Raw genomic sequence first — 14,774 nt, 5'->3', positions numbered from 1 at the left:
TCTCATTGATACGTTCCCACTTGATGAGCGCAGAATATAAAAGTACTTGTCCAGAAGGCAGCTTGTGTTCTCCAAAGTTCGGCCAGCGGACTTCACTAAGTCCCAGGATTTCTAGCTTCATACGGTGGGCCTCACTGGCGAGTTGTGCCAGTTTACCCTGTTGGGCTAGCGTCAGTACATTCCATGTTCCAATTCTTGTCCGTTGTTTAGCGCTAAAAGTCGTTGCCATAAAATCAGTTCGTAATCTTTCACTATAGGTTTCTGTAACAATTTGAAGGTTTCGGACATAGTAGATGGTTGGCCTAAGGTCTCCTATCCGCCGTGATGGGACTGCCATATAGGGTATAGCTTTCGTGGAGAAGCATTTCGTATTCAGCCGCTGGATGCCAGTCAGACGCTGTTTGAGTCGCCCCTAACATGGAGAACATACGCTCGGGTTTTGTAAGCCACATCCTCCGAAAAGCATGTAGCTCCCCCTTTCCTGTCAGCATACGACCAAAGTTCCCACCGGGGTTGGTATCCCGATCTTCCCTAAGGTTACTCGTACCCCAGCCGGCACCGCGAAGAATAGGAGTTACTAGGCAAGAGGCTAAGGACCAGTTTCAATTGCGTGACGGGTCTATTTTATAACCTTCAAGTACGCGAAGTACCGGTGGTGCATTATTCCAGTCATTTGTCAGCCTTTTATTGATTTTACAAAATTTTTGTGTCAGCACTTTCTGAACTTCTGGAAGCAAACATTTTTTCTGACGCTACTAAGTTGTTATCTCTGTTGGTTGGGGCGTTTCAATCGATTTTCTATGAATAATAAACTGTTTTTGAATGTTTGTTTTCTCATAATGAAATTAGTGGATTTTTGCGTTATTATTTGCCTTTGAAAGTTTGAACTTTTGTCTATCTATGGTGAAAAAACTACGGTAGCCTGTTTTGGTTTAAATCATTTAATTCACTTTGGGAATTCTAATCATGTCAAATTTTTAACAAATAGGGGAAATGGCTCTAATTTTGGCCTATGGATCTAAGATTGGGCCCATCGCTAAAAATCTGCTATTTATCAATTTTATCTAGATGAACGCGTCATTTGAACGGTACTAATGCATATTTTTGGTCGCTATTGAAAATTTAGTCGATTGCTCATGATTTAAAGAAGGAAAAATATTTGAGAGATAGCCACCCATTTTATCTTCCAACAATGTGACCAGTTTATCCATTTTGCCAATTTCAACCATTTGTCTATTCGTTTCGTATTGTCCTTTGACCTTATGTCCTTCGACTTTTGTTCCTACGACCACCCGGAACATATCCGAATGAGACCAATGTTGTCCTGGATACTTCATCTGACCGCTAATGAATTTATTTTTATATTCTCATATGATTTGATGGTTGTCATTCTCATTCCAGAGTCTGGCTACTTTCCCAGGGACACCTAAACGATTTTTTTTGCAGTAATGATTGAGATCAATTCTATACTCTTTTTTTCCTTTATTTAACGTCGGCCTCTGTTCCGCAATCTAGTGCCAATCACCGACGGACATCGATTGCCATCCATTGACGGCAATCGAATGTGCAGGAAGGCAGCTTCCACACCTGCGTAGGATGTCGCACCCATTCAACAACACATGGACCTTAACGGCTTTGCTTCCCTTACGAAGGAAGACGTGACCAGAGATTTTTATGCCTCAGAAAAATCCCACCGACCTCGGCTGAGATTGAACCCAGACCCATTGGGGTGAGAAAGCAGTCACGCCTACCTCTACACCACCGGAGCCGGCCCCAATTCTATACTCATCAACTTTTTTTTTAGTTAAATCATTACCTGCTAAGCCTAACCGTTATGTGTGCGACGGGATGTGCGCCCCTGTACTTTTGCACTCAGCTCCCACTTGAATACCACGGCGTAGAAAAATCAAACAATCTACCACGCACATAAGGGCTAACGTTTTGAGCGATAAATAACACGAAATGTGTTTGCATAGCTGTGGTAATCAAAAGGGAAAGTCTATGAGGAGAATCGATAAATGTAGATAGAACCTATTGAAATGGTCATCTAGAATTTATCAAGCAATCTATTTACGTTTACAAACTCTAATTTGAAGCTACTATGAAAACATATATAACTTAGAAAATTAAGTGCAAACTTTTGCTCTCACCTATAAGTGAAATTTCCCAAGATCAATGCGAATGAAAACCTTGAAAACCAAACTAATGAGGTAGACTATAATTTTCCAATACACTCTAAGACGTTGATTTGTCCATATCGAAATAATGTCTTATTAGTAGGTAATTTTTATTAGCCAAATAGCAGCTGGAATGGACCCCCTCCTGTTTCACAAAGAAAAAGTTTAATCTTTCATGTTCATGTTCATGTTCATGTTCATTCTGAGCTTCTGATAGCAAAGCACAAAGCCATCTCGAAAAAGGTCAACTTTGAAATTATATACATTCGAATAATTTAAACTCATAACTTCAGAAAGAATTCTTAAATTACTATCAAAAATGGCTAGTACGTGAAAAATAACAGAAGAATTTTTAAACACTAATAGTTTCGTATTTCAAAGTATATGATGTGCAGTATAAAATTGTGAACAAATATTCAAAAGTCTCAACACAATTGTAGAAATTTTAATACATTTTGAAAAAATATATACAAAACTCCTTAAGAATTATGATAAATGATCCTTTTACTAACAAACATCTTTAGCGAACGTTACAGATAATGCATGACCACAAATAATATAATTATAAACATAAAAGCACAGAGCGATAACGAATGCACTCGAAGAACCCACTCACTCCACTGGAAGCATCCATTCATCAAAACCTGTCTTCGTAATCAATCGCACCAACCCCAAACCACCCCAAGCTCAGCCTCCCACTCAAGACGGCACCGACACGGAATCTCCACTACGAACCCGATATGATGTAAGGCTGATAAGAATAAAATACTTACCTATTCAAAAAAATTCTCCTGCCGTTCATTGCATCCTTAGTTGGATCGTCCCTGAAATTGTCCGGGAATTCATTGATTCTAGAATCGTCAGCTGAGCGTCTTCAGAACAGCATATTATCCCCAACACCGTGCACTCTTACTTTCCCACACGGCAGCGAGCGACCCACCACTGAGAGGGAAATTTCCAAAACGAAGGGATATTGATTATTTTTCTCATTAGTTAGGCACATGCTATTCGAGAACCGACGACGACGACGACAGGTTTTTGCTTTCTCTACTGGCACACACCTACACACACTGAAGCAAAATATTCACCTTCGCTTTGGGAAGTCGATTTCGCGGTAGGCTCTACATTCATACACCGCTTTCTTTATCGCCTTCGTGGCGAAAACTTCTTCCTTTGTTCTACAGTTGCACTCTGAATCACTACCACCCCTCAACCGAAAAGGAAGCGCACTGGCTGACTAAGGGTTACAGTGTCAACTGACGACGACCAGATTCATTTCCTCTCCAGTTTGCACTTGTGCTCTCCCGCTCGCGCACTCGTATCGAATCTCCCGGGCTCTAAAAACCCTTAAATCTGATTACGTAACCCAGTTTCCCAATCACCGGCAGTGCACTTGGATGCACAGCAGCTCACGGTTTTACTTTTTGATTGCACCACCATCAGAAACCATCGGCTAGCAGCAACTGCCGGCAGGATGCACCGTGCAAAAGTAAAAAATTAGCAATCATCGCAGGCCTGCCAAACACCCGACCGGATGAGGGCGAATGTTGAGCATCTCTTTCACTCTCACTAGCCCTGGAAGCACTTTTTGTCACACAGAAAGATACACCCCCCAACTCCACAACGCACACCTGAGATCCCTCCTCAGTAAGCAAACACTCACTGCAAGCTCCTTCAACCTATTTGAGCCAGACTTGGAGCTCGGCTGCTGCTACCGCTGCTGCTGATGTTATTATTATTGTTGTTAGTGTGTTAGTTGAGCTGCATCAACCCCCGGGGTTGAACCCTAGGAACAACACAGTAGTAGTAGTAGTAGTAGTAGTAGTAGTAGTACAAGTACCAGTATTAGTAATGGACCAGGACAACGACCGAATCGCGGATCTGCTACCAGGAGCGACTAGTTGCTTGCGACCGACGAGCCCGAACTTCACTCACAGACTGACCGAGCTGGCACGAGCGGATCCAAGTCTAGACCCTGTCCAACATAAAAACATACATCCTTGAAAGATTCCACCATATACGCTTGCTCAATGCCAAACGTTCTCATTTATGCTCGCACCCTCCCTCGGTAGAAGCTGCTAAACCCCACTGAGAAACTGGGGAGAGTTGAAGGAAAATCCACATGGGGTGCAATTTCCCGCCATTTCCGCAACGAGAGCGCATGAGAGAAGTGATCCAGAGTGTGGAACACTGGTTGCCAGGGACAATGTATACAAACAATGACGCATAGAATGTGTGGCGATACTTTACGTTTTGATAGGTGATAAAAATTTCACCTCTAGCGGCCATCTTAAAAACTGGCTTGATGATGTAGATTTCTAAATTTTGTACGGCCAGGTGTGAGAGAGAAGTTTTATAACGGTTATTCTTTTCGATTTAAGAACTTTAAATTAATTGGATTGGGGGGGGGGGATAAAAAGTCGTAATCTACCTGTTTGAACCCATTTCATCATAATTCCTAATTTATAATATAATACGTCTATTGAGTAACCCTTGAGTTTTTATTTTTAGAATCATCGAAAAAATCAATAACAAGGGGAGACACTTGTTGATTGGTTTAAAAAATCGATTTTTGTTTTGCATTTTCGACATCCTTATACCTTCCAGAATATTGTGTATAGAATAGCAGAATGAATGTTAATCGCTGTTAGTCTTGTGCTAAACGCGCTTAAATATAACTCAAATCTTTAAACGCGATAAATACATTTTTTTCACCTTGCGACACAGGGATCTCAGATTATTCGATCAATTTAGCTGATTCTTCTGTAAGCGATGTTATAAAAATATCTAAAATCTAATATAAGATTTTTTCGGACATTCAAACTTTTCGATTTTTTATACGCATTTCAGTAGCGATTAAAATAGATCTTTTTTTTCAAACGCCACCATTTTGGAAATTTCACGAATTAAAAAAAAAATATACGTTAGATTTTAGACACAAATACGTTAGATTTTAGACACAAATTTCCTTTCTCCTTCCGTTCAGGGCTGCCAACAGCAGAAAAAAAAACATAATATTTTGGGCTGCAAAATTTTCGAAAATAAAGCTGAAATGTTGCTTCCCAAGTAACACAAATTCATATAATTATGTTGAGTAAACTGCTATACAACCAAAATCAGTAATAGAAAGGGTTAATTAAACTGTGTAGAACATGTGTGTTGCTTGGGTTAATAACATACTGAAAACCCAAAGTGATTGCTGAATAAATCAAATGTTATAAAAAAAATACAAAATGTATTTTTTATAGATCCCTTTAATTTGATAAATAGAAGCATTTTGAAATGTCAATCCCGTACCTCACTGTGCAAAATTTTAAAATCTGAATCATTAAACCGTTTTCCAAGATGACCGCGAAAGGCCGAATTTTAATGGCCTATAGAGACAATGCACTACTCTCTGCTGGATGGGCTATTGGCAATGAGATTATTCAAAAACTGCGTAATGCCCCGACAAAAAAGAAGATCTAATTTCTGTCCTACTAAGCACAACTCGCACTTGACCTCTCTTTTTCGAATTGGTTTGAACAAAAATTAGATGTTTCGATCAATAGTGACTTCTAAATTTATTTACGATTCCATACATACCGTCAGATTTCATAAAAAGTCACACATTGTTGAGATATTTAAACAAAAAAAATTAAGCACTGTTTATTTAATCCATTCTTGGTTAGCCGCTGTAAATATTACTCCGCATCTTTTTAAATAATCACCCACATGTTTTCTTAGTTAGTACTAGACATCCAAATTATAACTTTCTGAATTTTCATGATAATGGGTTTGTAGTAAATTTAAAGCAAGAATGACCAATATATAAACAATTTTTTTTTTCAAAAATGTGAATGTTTGTGAACCAAGACTCAGATGTGTAATGCTAGCTTAAGCTTTGGTAATTATTTCAAAAGATGTGGAGAAACATCTTAAGCAGCATCTTTCAATATACCTAAATGTTAAAAAAGGTTTTTCTCACCTTTTCTGACGTTTAGGTTCGACCGTATTTTTTTCAGAATGGCCTCACTGTGCATCGTTTCAAAGTTCTGTGCCATGGTGTCAATGTCATTGCCGAAGCCAAGCAGCTGGACGAACTTCCTGAACATCTTAGGGAAAGTCGGGGTAAGACGGACACTTTAAGAAATGTTATTGTTTCTTCGTTAAGATATAAAGTATTTTGCCAGCATTCTGGGAGTTAAACTCATACTAACGGAAGCATCATATACCATTTGATTTTAAATCATAAAACTTAACACATTTTTTAAACATTAAAAGTGGTCCAAAATGCTCATCATTTGTTAGGTGCGGAGAAAACGGACAGGTGCCTGGGGTAAGACGAACATTCATGGTAAATTTCATTATGAGAACTCAGGAACACATTGGCCATGTTCGGATATCTTCCGGATGATGTTGGTACCCTGGAGAAAGTGGAAAACAGCATGTATGCGCCAAAAGTCGTAATGGGACACATCAAATCACACTAGAGCAGTTCCACGCCAAAGTACAAATCGATCCGATGCGACATTATTCGGTTTGTATGATTGTTTGTTATGGTTATTGACATTTGAGCTAAAATTCAGCCACATTGAATCTTGCAAAATTCTTCAAAATAACGTATTCAAAAATTTTCAACAAATTATTACTCGAGAACGTCTCTTCTAATCAAAATGACGTCTGAGACATAGTTGCAGGACAAATAATTACTATTCAGGAAAAAATATACATGGCAAAAAGTTCAAGTAATTTTGGGTAAAAAATACAAAACATTTATAAGGACTTAAACAACAAAAATAACCTTCTTCAATATTGATTGCATAATTTTCATTAAAAAGCTTTTGAAATATGCTATCTTTTTCTTTTCAAGTTGGACACTTAAAAGTTAACAAAAAATGAAAAACAAAAACTTGATGTTTTCACAGATGATAGCTATTTAAAGAAAATATTTAAAAACAAATATTTTGAAGAAGGGCTATTTTATGTTATTTATGTTTTTATCACATTGATGGATTTTTTTACCTAAGGTCACTTAAATTTATAACCATGTATATTTTTATCTGAATGCACGTTATTTTTTCCTACAACATTGTCTCAGACGTCATTTCGATTGGAAGTGGTATTTAGAGCTATGATTTGCTGAAAATATCAAATACGCAATTTTAAAGGTTTTTTTTATGAGACTCGATATGGCTGAATTTTAGCTCAAATGTGAACGATTGGGCATAACAATCAATTATCCAAAGTTTCATGCAAATCGGAGAAGTCAAAGTCTGAAATTATTATTTTTTTACTAATCCGTCTGAAAATGCGCGTCAGAGAACAAGATCGTTAGCTGTACTGCTGGATATTTTAGGGACATATATGTTCATGGGATTACATTTTGATTATTTTATCTAAAAATATTGGGAAAAGATATTAAAATTCTTAGAAAATCACATTTTTCCAATTTTGTAAAACAAATTCACGAGTAAAAACATTTTTATAAGTCAACATAGCACAAAGTAAGATTCTTAAAACCACAAAACATCGACCTTTTGGTTTTGCTGAAGATCCAATTTGTTTTCATGAAAAGTTAGAAAAAATATTCGTATATGTAAATGTATCTAGAATCTAAGGAAAAAACTGATTTGCTTTGATTTTTTAATATTTTTTCCCAATATTTTTTAGAAAAATAAAAACGCACCGAAAACAAAAATTTCTTATATTACCACCTTGAAAATATTTTTTGTTCCGGAACGTTTTTATTTTTCTAAAAATATTTTAAAAAAATCATAAAAAATCAAAGATTTTCAGTTTTTATTCCTTAGATTTTTTAGAAAATTTCGACGTATATATGTATGTATGTAAGGTAGCCACCATTCCTTCAAAGATCTTGTCTTGTATGCAGCTCCACTTAATAGCAAGATCAATTTGAGCTACCGATCTGAATTCACAATATCGCTGTATGAAGGGCCAAAAACGGAGGGTCGGACCCGTAAGTAGAGACACTTACGCGAAATCCACGGGAATTTAAGAATCTCTTTGCAACGATACGATCCAACAAATCGAATAACGCAATTCGCAATACTTATTAAGCTTCCTACAGGATGGTTTGTTAGAAAGGGCGCATCAATCTCCCTGAAACTGTTGGAGTAGAATTCACACCACCACAATAGAATCTGTAGGATAAAGAAAATGATAGTGTTTATTCCCTCTTAGACTCCGGTTGTCATACCACTCCATCGTCCAGTTTCAGGTCAAATGATACCCTGAGGCTCCCTCTCAACCCAGTATTTATTTATATAAAGTAAATATATGTATGTAATGGAGAAATGAAATATATCCGAACAATATGAAATAATGAAAATACATTTATGTGGATAAAATAGCTGATATACTGCAATAAAAATAATAAATATTTTACATAAAATAAGATGCAGCTTTATGTCTCCTCAGCTCACAGCATCAGGTGGATGTAACACTGAAATCGCAAGGTTATATTAAGCAAATTCACATTTTACGCTCGAATTATTCTTGATACTCTACAATAATTGAAAAAAGTGTAATATATAACCAACAGGACAAACAATAAAATGAAAACCGAATCTAAATGATGTCATGCATGATGAGAAATAACATGTATAGTAAATATTTTGCATATAATGTTATGCATTGTTGTTGCTTCCTCTGCTTCATCCGCTTAATTTTAACTTCGATGAGTAATGCAATGCTAGATAAATTTATAAATATTGAAATAAACATATAATAATGAATATGAATAATTGATATCGATAAGTCCAATGTTTCAGATATGGTTGGATTTTTTTCTGAAAGGATGGATTATTCTTGTTAAATATAAAAGTTAAAAATGTAATGCTTATAAAATATGTAGTGAAATACAATGTATGATAATAAAAGAGTATGACAATTTAAAAACCTAGATTTTTTGTGATTCAACTTCCCTTCCCTTAATGATACTCATGTATAAACATTATACATGTGCCATAGATTTATACTGTGCCCCATGCGATGTTATGAAAATTTGAAGTAATGAATCTAAAAACCGAAAAATCTAGGTTATTTATCATTGTAAATATTGAAGACTCTACAAAAGTAAAATGACATATTAAGTTAATCTGTAATTCAGTGGTTATATTAAAGAATAATTGAAGATATCTCTAATGATGTAATGCGTTTTTTTAACTGTTAGTAAAGATGTAAGCAACTATTTAATTAGTAAAATCTGTAGTAATATAAATTCAATAAGAGGGTTATACTACTTATATTTAAACGTTGCATGATGTCAATGAAAATCGTATTACAATTTGATCTTTTAAATATTGATTATCTGAAAAAATAAATAATTATAATTCTGTTTGAAAACATAATAATATAAAGCATAAAATAAAATAAATTGATGAAATACTAAATGCAGTAAAATATAATTTCTTGACAATACATTACACGAAGACTGTATATTTGCTTCCTGGATCCCGGTGGATACAAAATAATATAATGATATAAGATGTATAATATAGCGGAAGAAAATAATATCACAAAATAATCAACTTTAATAATATTTTTTTTTTTAGGTTTTAAATTAATATAAAATTATATTAAAGGATGTAATACAAATACACATATTTCGAAAAGCATTGCGTACTGATGGGAAATAACTACAAATAATTAAAAGTAAATTTGATGACATGTTCAGCGTCAGGCCTCCAATGATAAACATGAATATAATCCCATTCCAGAGACGTCAATAATGACCTGAAAAATATTGACCGCTTCTTCAAAAACCAAATACTGTAATCAAACAATAAAAAATATGTAACAATTGAGCCAAAGAAATAAACTAATGTAATAAAATAATCGTATCATTAATGAAAATAAATTACCTAAAATGTACAAGCATGTCTAAAACAAATATAATAAATGATAACATCTAAAGGAAATGTCTCTAATATTGGCCTATGGATCTAAGATTGGGCCCATCGCTACAAATCTGCTATTAATCAATTTTATCTAGATGAACGCGTTATTGGGACGTTACTAATGGATATTTTTGGTTGCTATTGAAAATTTAGTCGATTGCTGAATTTATGTATGGGCCCAAATTAGGGATACTCAGGCCGACATTACCTGCATTTCCCCTACTATATATAAACCTACATTGGTGGCCCTTAAATCAGCACAACCGGCCGACTCCTATACAAACTAGCCAACCCGGGCATGTCGCAACTATGTCCTGCCATGATCAACCGAGCCGAAACCCCGCCACAGAACCACCGTGCTTTTGAAATTTCGAAGTGCTTGTAAAATCAATCATAAATAAGGATTCCACAGCGCTTCACATTAAAATTTCTTTCTTGTGAAAAATTGCCAGCGTCCGTCTTGCCCCGATGGTAAATTGTTCACAAAAATTCCTCTACATGCAAACGTTATAACAAAATTTAGCTACTAATTTCAACAAGTCATCTAAAACAGGTCCAGGAACAGGAGAGTAGACTATGTTGTAAGCATATTACTGTTTTTTTTATTTACAACCGTAGGAATTGTTCACATGAATTTACATCACATCACCGCTAGAGGAATATCTTTCTTATTTTGTTTATATTTCTACATTTGACAGCTCCCGTGACAAGAATATTGTAAAATGCATTGAATATCGTTAATAAGGAGTGGGTGTGACCAAAAACCCGATTTTTCCATCCTCTGTTCGGGACATAAATCAAGTGCGACCAATTATTTGATCTAGTGTGGTGTACCCCGTGTCCTCAGTTTTGCGGCTGTCGTATTACTCCATCACTATTGGGAAATGATGAAGTCGACAGTGAGAATTCATAAGGGCGTATACGCGATGATCGATTCTCTTCATCGATTTTCTCTTTGCATTGCTACAGCTAAATGCAGAGATGTAACAGGTTGTATTGGCTATCAAAGGCAACAGCAAACGCACTGAGAAACATTAATTCTAGCGAGTTATTAACAAAAGAGAAAATCGACGAAGAAAAGCGATCATTGCTTTTACGCCCTTTATGCATGCTCACCGTTGAAGTATTCGGTTTTGATACAGTTGTAATTCTTGCCTTTATCGCAAGGATCCGACTCTGGTTGTAAGGACCCGCTCTTTATACCGCGCGCTCCATTCGTGAGTTAAATCGGATTGCTTTGCAACAAAATCACCGATAATGACCGCACATTTAATCGCATACTCGAAGTTCGGTACTTCTTTAAGCGGACTACTCTCGGCAAAACTATAAAATTGCAAAACATTCGGCTTTTTTACATGTTTATTACGAAATCAGTAATGTAAGGTACTGACGGTCAGTATTTTCCAAAATCAATTACTGTGTCCTGCTATTTTTACTGATCTGTTCTGTAAACTTAAATTCTCTTCTGTGGTCAATTATTTCAGTAATATAAATTACTGGTTCGTTTGTAAACATATCTCTTTTACTGTATGGTCATCATATCATTACCGAATAATTAGTCAAAATAACTGAACAAACTGTAATTTGTGATCTCACGTGGACCAGCTGTCAAAAACTTCAAAAGCACACCAGTTTATGAATAAAATTTTATACTACGAAGTAAAAAGTGTATTTTCCAGGAAATTTTAATAAATCTTTCATCAAGTTATGGTGAAAATTGCTTTAAATTGACGATTCACTCGACGAAGTGCGCATTGCACGTAGTGTCACAAATTCTAGAACCCCTTCCCTCCAAAAAAGTAAACGCGATATTTGAATCGCTCCTTTACTGAAAACAATACGCGTCTATAATGTTACAAAAAGTAATTATATTTACCACGAAATGGTACTTCTTTGATTGCTGTTACCTGGGGATATGTAGTTGATTCACAACATTAATTAAAATTAATTCGATGAAAAATTTTTAATGTCGGGGAAATGTATGTAATGTCGGCCTAAATGTCACTAATTTGGGCCCATACATAAATGGGCTTAATTTTCAATAGCGGCCAAAAACATCCATTAGTACCGTGCCAATGACGCGTTCATCTAGATAAAATTGATTAATAGTAGATTTTTAGCGATGGGCCCAATCTTAGATCCATAGGCCAACATTAGAGCCATTTCCCCTATTATTAAAATAAACAAAAAAAAGATTTAAATTATTAACATTTTACGCTGTTTTCAAAACTTACACCATTGATACCGTCGCCATAGTAGAACCAGGAATCACGAACTTTCAGCTACACTTCACATGTATGTGATCTGTCTAGACGTTGAGAGGTTGTATTTATGCGACATGCTTGAAAAATCAGGAATTTTGTGCTTGTGCTGGTTGAATGGAGGTCTTCTTAAAACTGCTCGACTGTAGAATTAATTGGTGAGTACACACTACCAAAAAGTCATGTAAATTTCGATGCCCTGAGACCGACACATGCAAACGGCCCAAATGAAATGACATTTACATGACATGTTTGTTTACGTTCCATAATTTACGTCAAAGATGGATTATGTCTCGTGTAAAAATAGTTATTTTTAAGTGTGTAGGAGACTTTCAGTTCATACGAACATTGATCCAAACATCATACAACATCATGAACTGTTAGTTTTAGAAGTTTTAAATTTGCTATTAGCGTCGCCGGTGGAGTAGTGGAATGCGTGATTGCCTCTCACCCCAGCAGGCCTGGGTTCAATCACAGTCGGCGCCGCCGCGATGTTCTGAGGCATAACATCTCTGATCATGCCTTCCAAGGGAAGTAAAGCCGTTGGTCCCCGGTTTATGAGTTGATGGGTCGATAGGTATGGTCCAGGTGTGGGAGATGCCTCCCTGGCTTCGGTAGCATTTGTGCTCAGCACGGAAAACAAGATCGACGGAAAACAAAATCAAGGGAACAAATGGCTAGTGTGGCATTTCCACAGACACAATTTCCTCCAACCACAAAGGATAATAAGACACTTGCTTGTTAGTACAAAAAAAAAAATCAACCATAATATTTGTGTGCTTCAACAGCTTTTCCGCAAACTTTCCCAGCAACTAAAGCACTTAATATTGATCCTTCAGCGTTGTTGTGTTAGGATATCATTTCCCTTGGTTTCAGGACAACCTCTTTTCTTTGTCGGACGAAACATAATGATGAAAACCAAAATCGCCTCCACACAAATCCATGCCATCGCGTCGATCTGACACCGAAACACTCCCAATCAAAACAGTTAAACCAACGTTGTTGTTATGGGTGATTCTCATACACCAGCCATCACCACCAGCCACCAAGGATAAGATAAACATGCCATTATCGCTCGTTTGCCTCAGAGTTCGATGGTTGGAAGATTAGTTTTTTTTTTTCCTTTCTTTCAATAACATATTTGTGGTGACACTCTGTAAAGAAAAGCCTGATTTGGGTTGATTTTCATTTATTTCCAATTTGAATGGTGAAATTCGTACAACCACAGGACTTTGGAACAAGGTTCATTTTTTTTTCGCGAATGCTGCTATGTTATACTTTTCGGATTTGGATTTGAATTTTGCTAGCTCTGAAGCTCGTGAGATTCGGTTTAACTATTTGTTACATAGAGGCAAATGGTCTATAATTGAACAGTATTACTGACGATCGTTCGAACGCTTATGGGTGTTATTGATTGCTTTGATTGTTAGTTAGTTCAATCTCCTAGCTTATTGTTTAAATATGTGGAACTCTATCATCAAGTTGGAAAATTTGATCTTCATAAGGGTGTGTATGTGACTTAATGTAAATATAAAGGAAAGGATACCTTCCGGGTTTTATGCAGTAACATAATGTGTTTCAATTAAGCGTAATTTCTTTGCTTGATCGACTCTTCCTCACCCTTTGAGACGATAAAATCTCATCTAATCATAACATCTAAATTGAATCTACGTGCTATTCTAACCGGTTTTCGGGTGGAGATATCTAAGAATGCAATTTTAACATCTAACACAATAGAGATGAGATTTTCCCGACTCACCGGATTTTTACGTTCTCAATCACATGTTTCTATCATTTCCATTTGTACTGAAACTATTATCTCCTTCGTCCTAAATGCATTTCGTTATCTTCTGCACAACGTCTATACCTTGTTATTATTTTGATTAGTAGCACAACAGTTTACTTTGTTCATTAGCATATCATACTTTGCATTGATGCAAACGAATTCTAGGAAGATGTGAAAATCAGCATTTTTTGCAAACAAATATATCTCTACGAATGGAGCATTATTATTCAAATTTATTCTGATGCTAGAGAATCATCATGAATAATCGCAGCTTTTCCTCTCACAGTTTCCATAGATTGTATTCAAGTACTTGGGTTCTCAGTTAGCCTAGCCAGTAAAGGCACGGGTTTATCAAGCCGGAGGCGGTGAGTTCGATTGATGCCGGTCGAGGAAATCTTTCCTCGGCTTGCGACAAAATATACAAATTAATTAATACAAATTCTGTTTTACAAATTAATTATTTACAAACTGACAATTAATAACTGCGGAAGTGCATATTGAAAACAAAGTTGTGAGCCGGCACAACACTTGCAAAAGAACGCAAATAGCCTCGAAAAAAAATCAACTAATTCTTGGTGGATGTTTGTCTATATTTGCAACGTCTTGCCATCAAATTGGATCCCAGAAATTGTTTTAACAATATTGCAGA

General features: G+C 36.1%; 1 protein-coding gene across 4 annotated transcripts in view; it reads right to left on the bottom strand.

Moving 5' to 3' along the window:
• Positions 1-4,108, bottom strand: part of Ac3 (Adenylate cyclase 3) — a 145,336-nt gene extending 141,228 nt beyond the window's left edge. For 2 of the 4 annotated variants that reach the window (XM_065224423.1, XM_065224427.1), the window contains exon 1: positions 4,018-4,108. The gene's annotated coding sequence lies outside the window, so the exon portion shown is untranslated. Of the gene's footprint in view, positions 1-2,950; positions 3,246-3,265; positions 3,774-4,017 lie in introns of those variants that run through there. The other 2 variants (XM_065224426.1, XM_065224424.1) reach the window with 2 other exon arrangements.
• Positions 4,109-14,774: the final 10,666 nt, after the last annotated feature.

Source organism: Ochlerotatus camptorhynchus, unplaced genomic scaffold (assembly GCF_037179485.1).
Source record: "Ochlerotatus camptorhynchus isolate MF236.1 unplaced genomic scaffold, CSIRO-AGI_Acam_v1.1 ptg000211l, whole genome shotgun sequence".
Lineage (NCBI taxonomy): Eukaryota > Metazoa > Arthropoda > Insecta > Diptera > Culicidae > Ochlerotatus > Ochlerotatus camptorhynchus.
The sequence above is the reverse complement of the archived record's forward strand: the minus strand, read 5'-3'. Positions and strand labels throughout refer to the sequence as shown.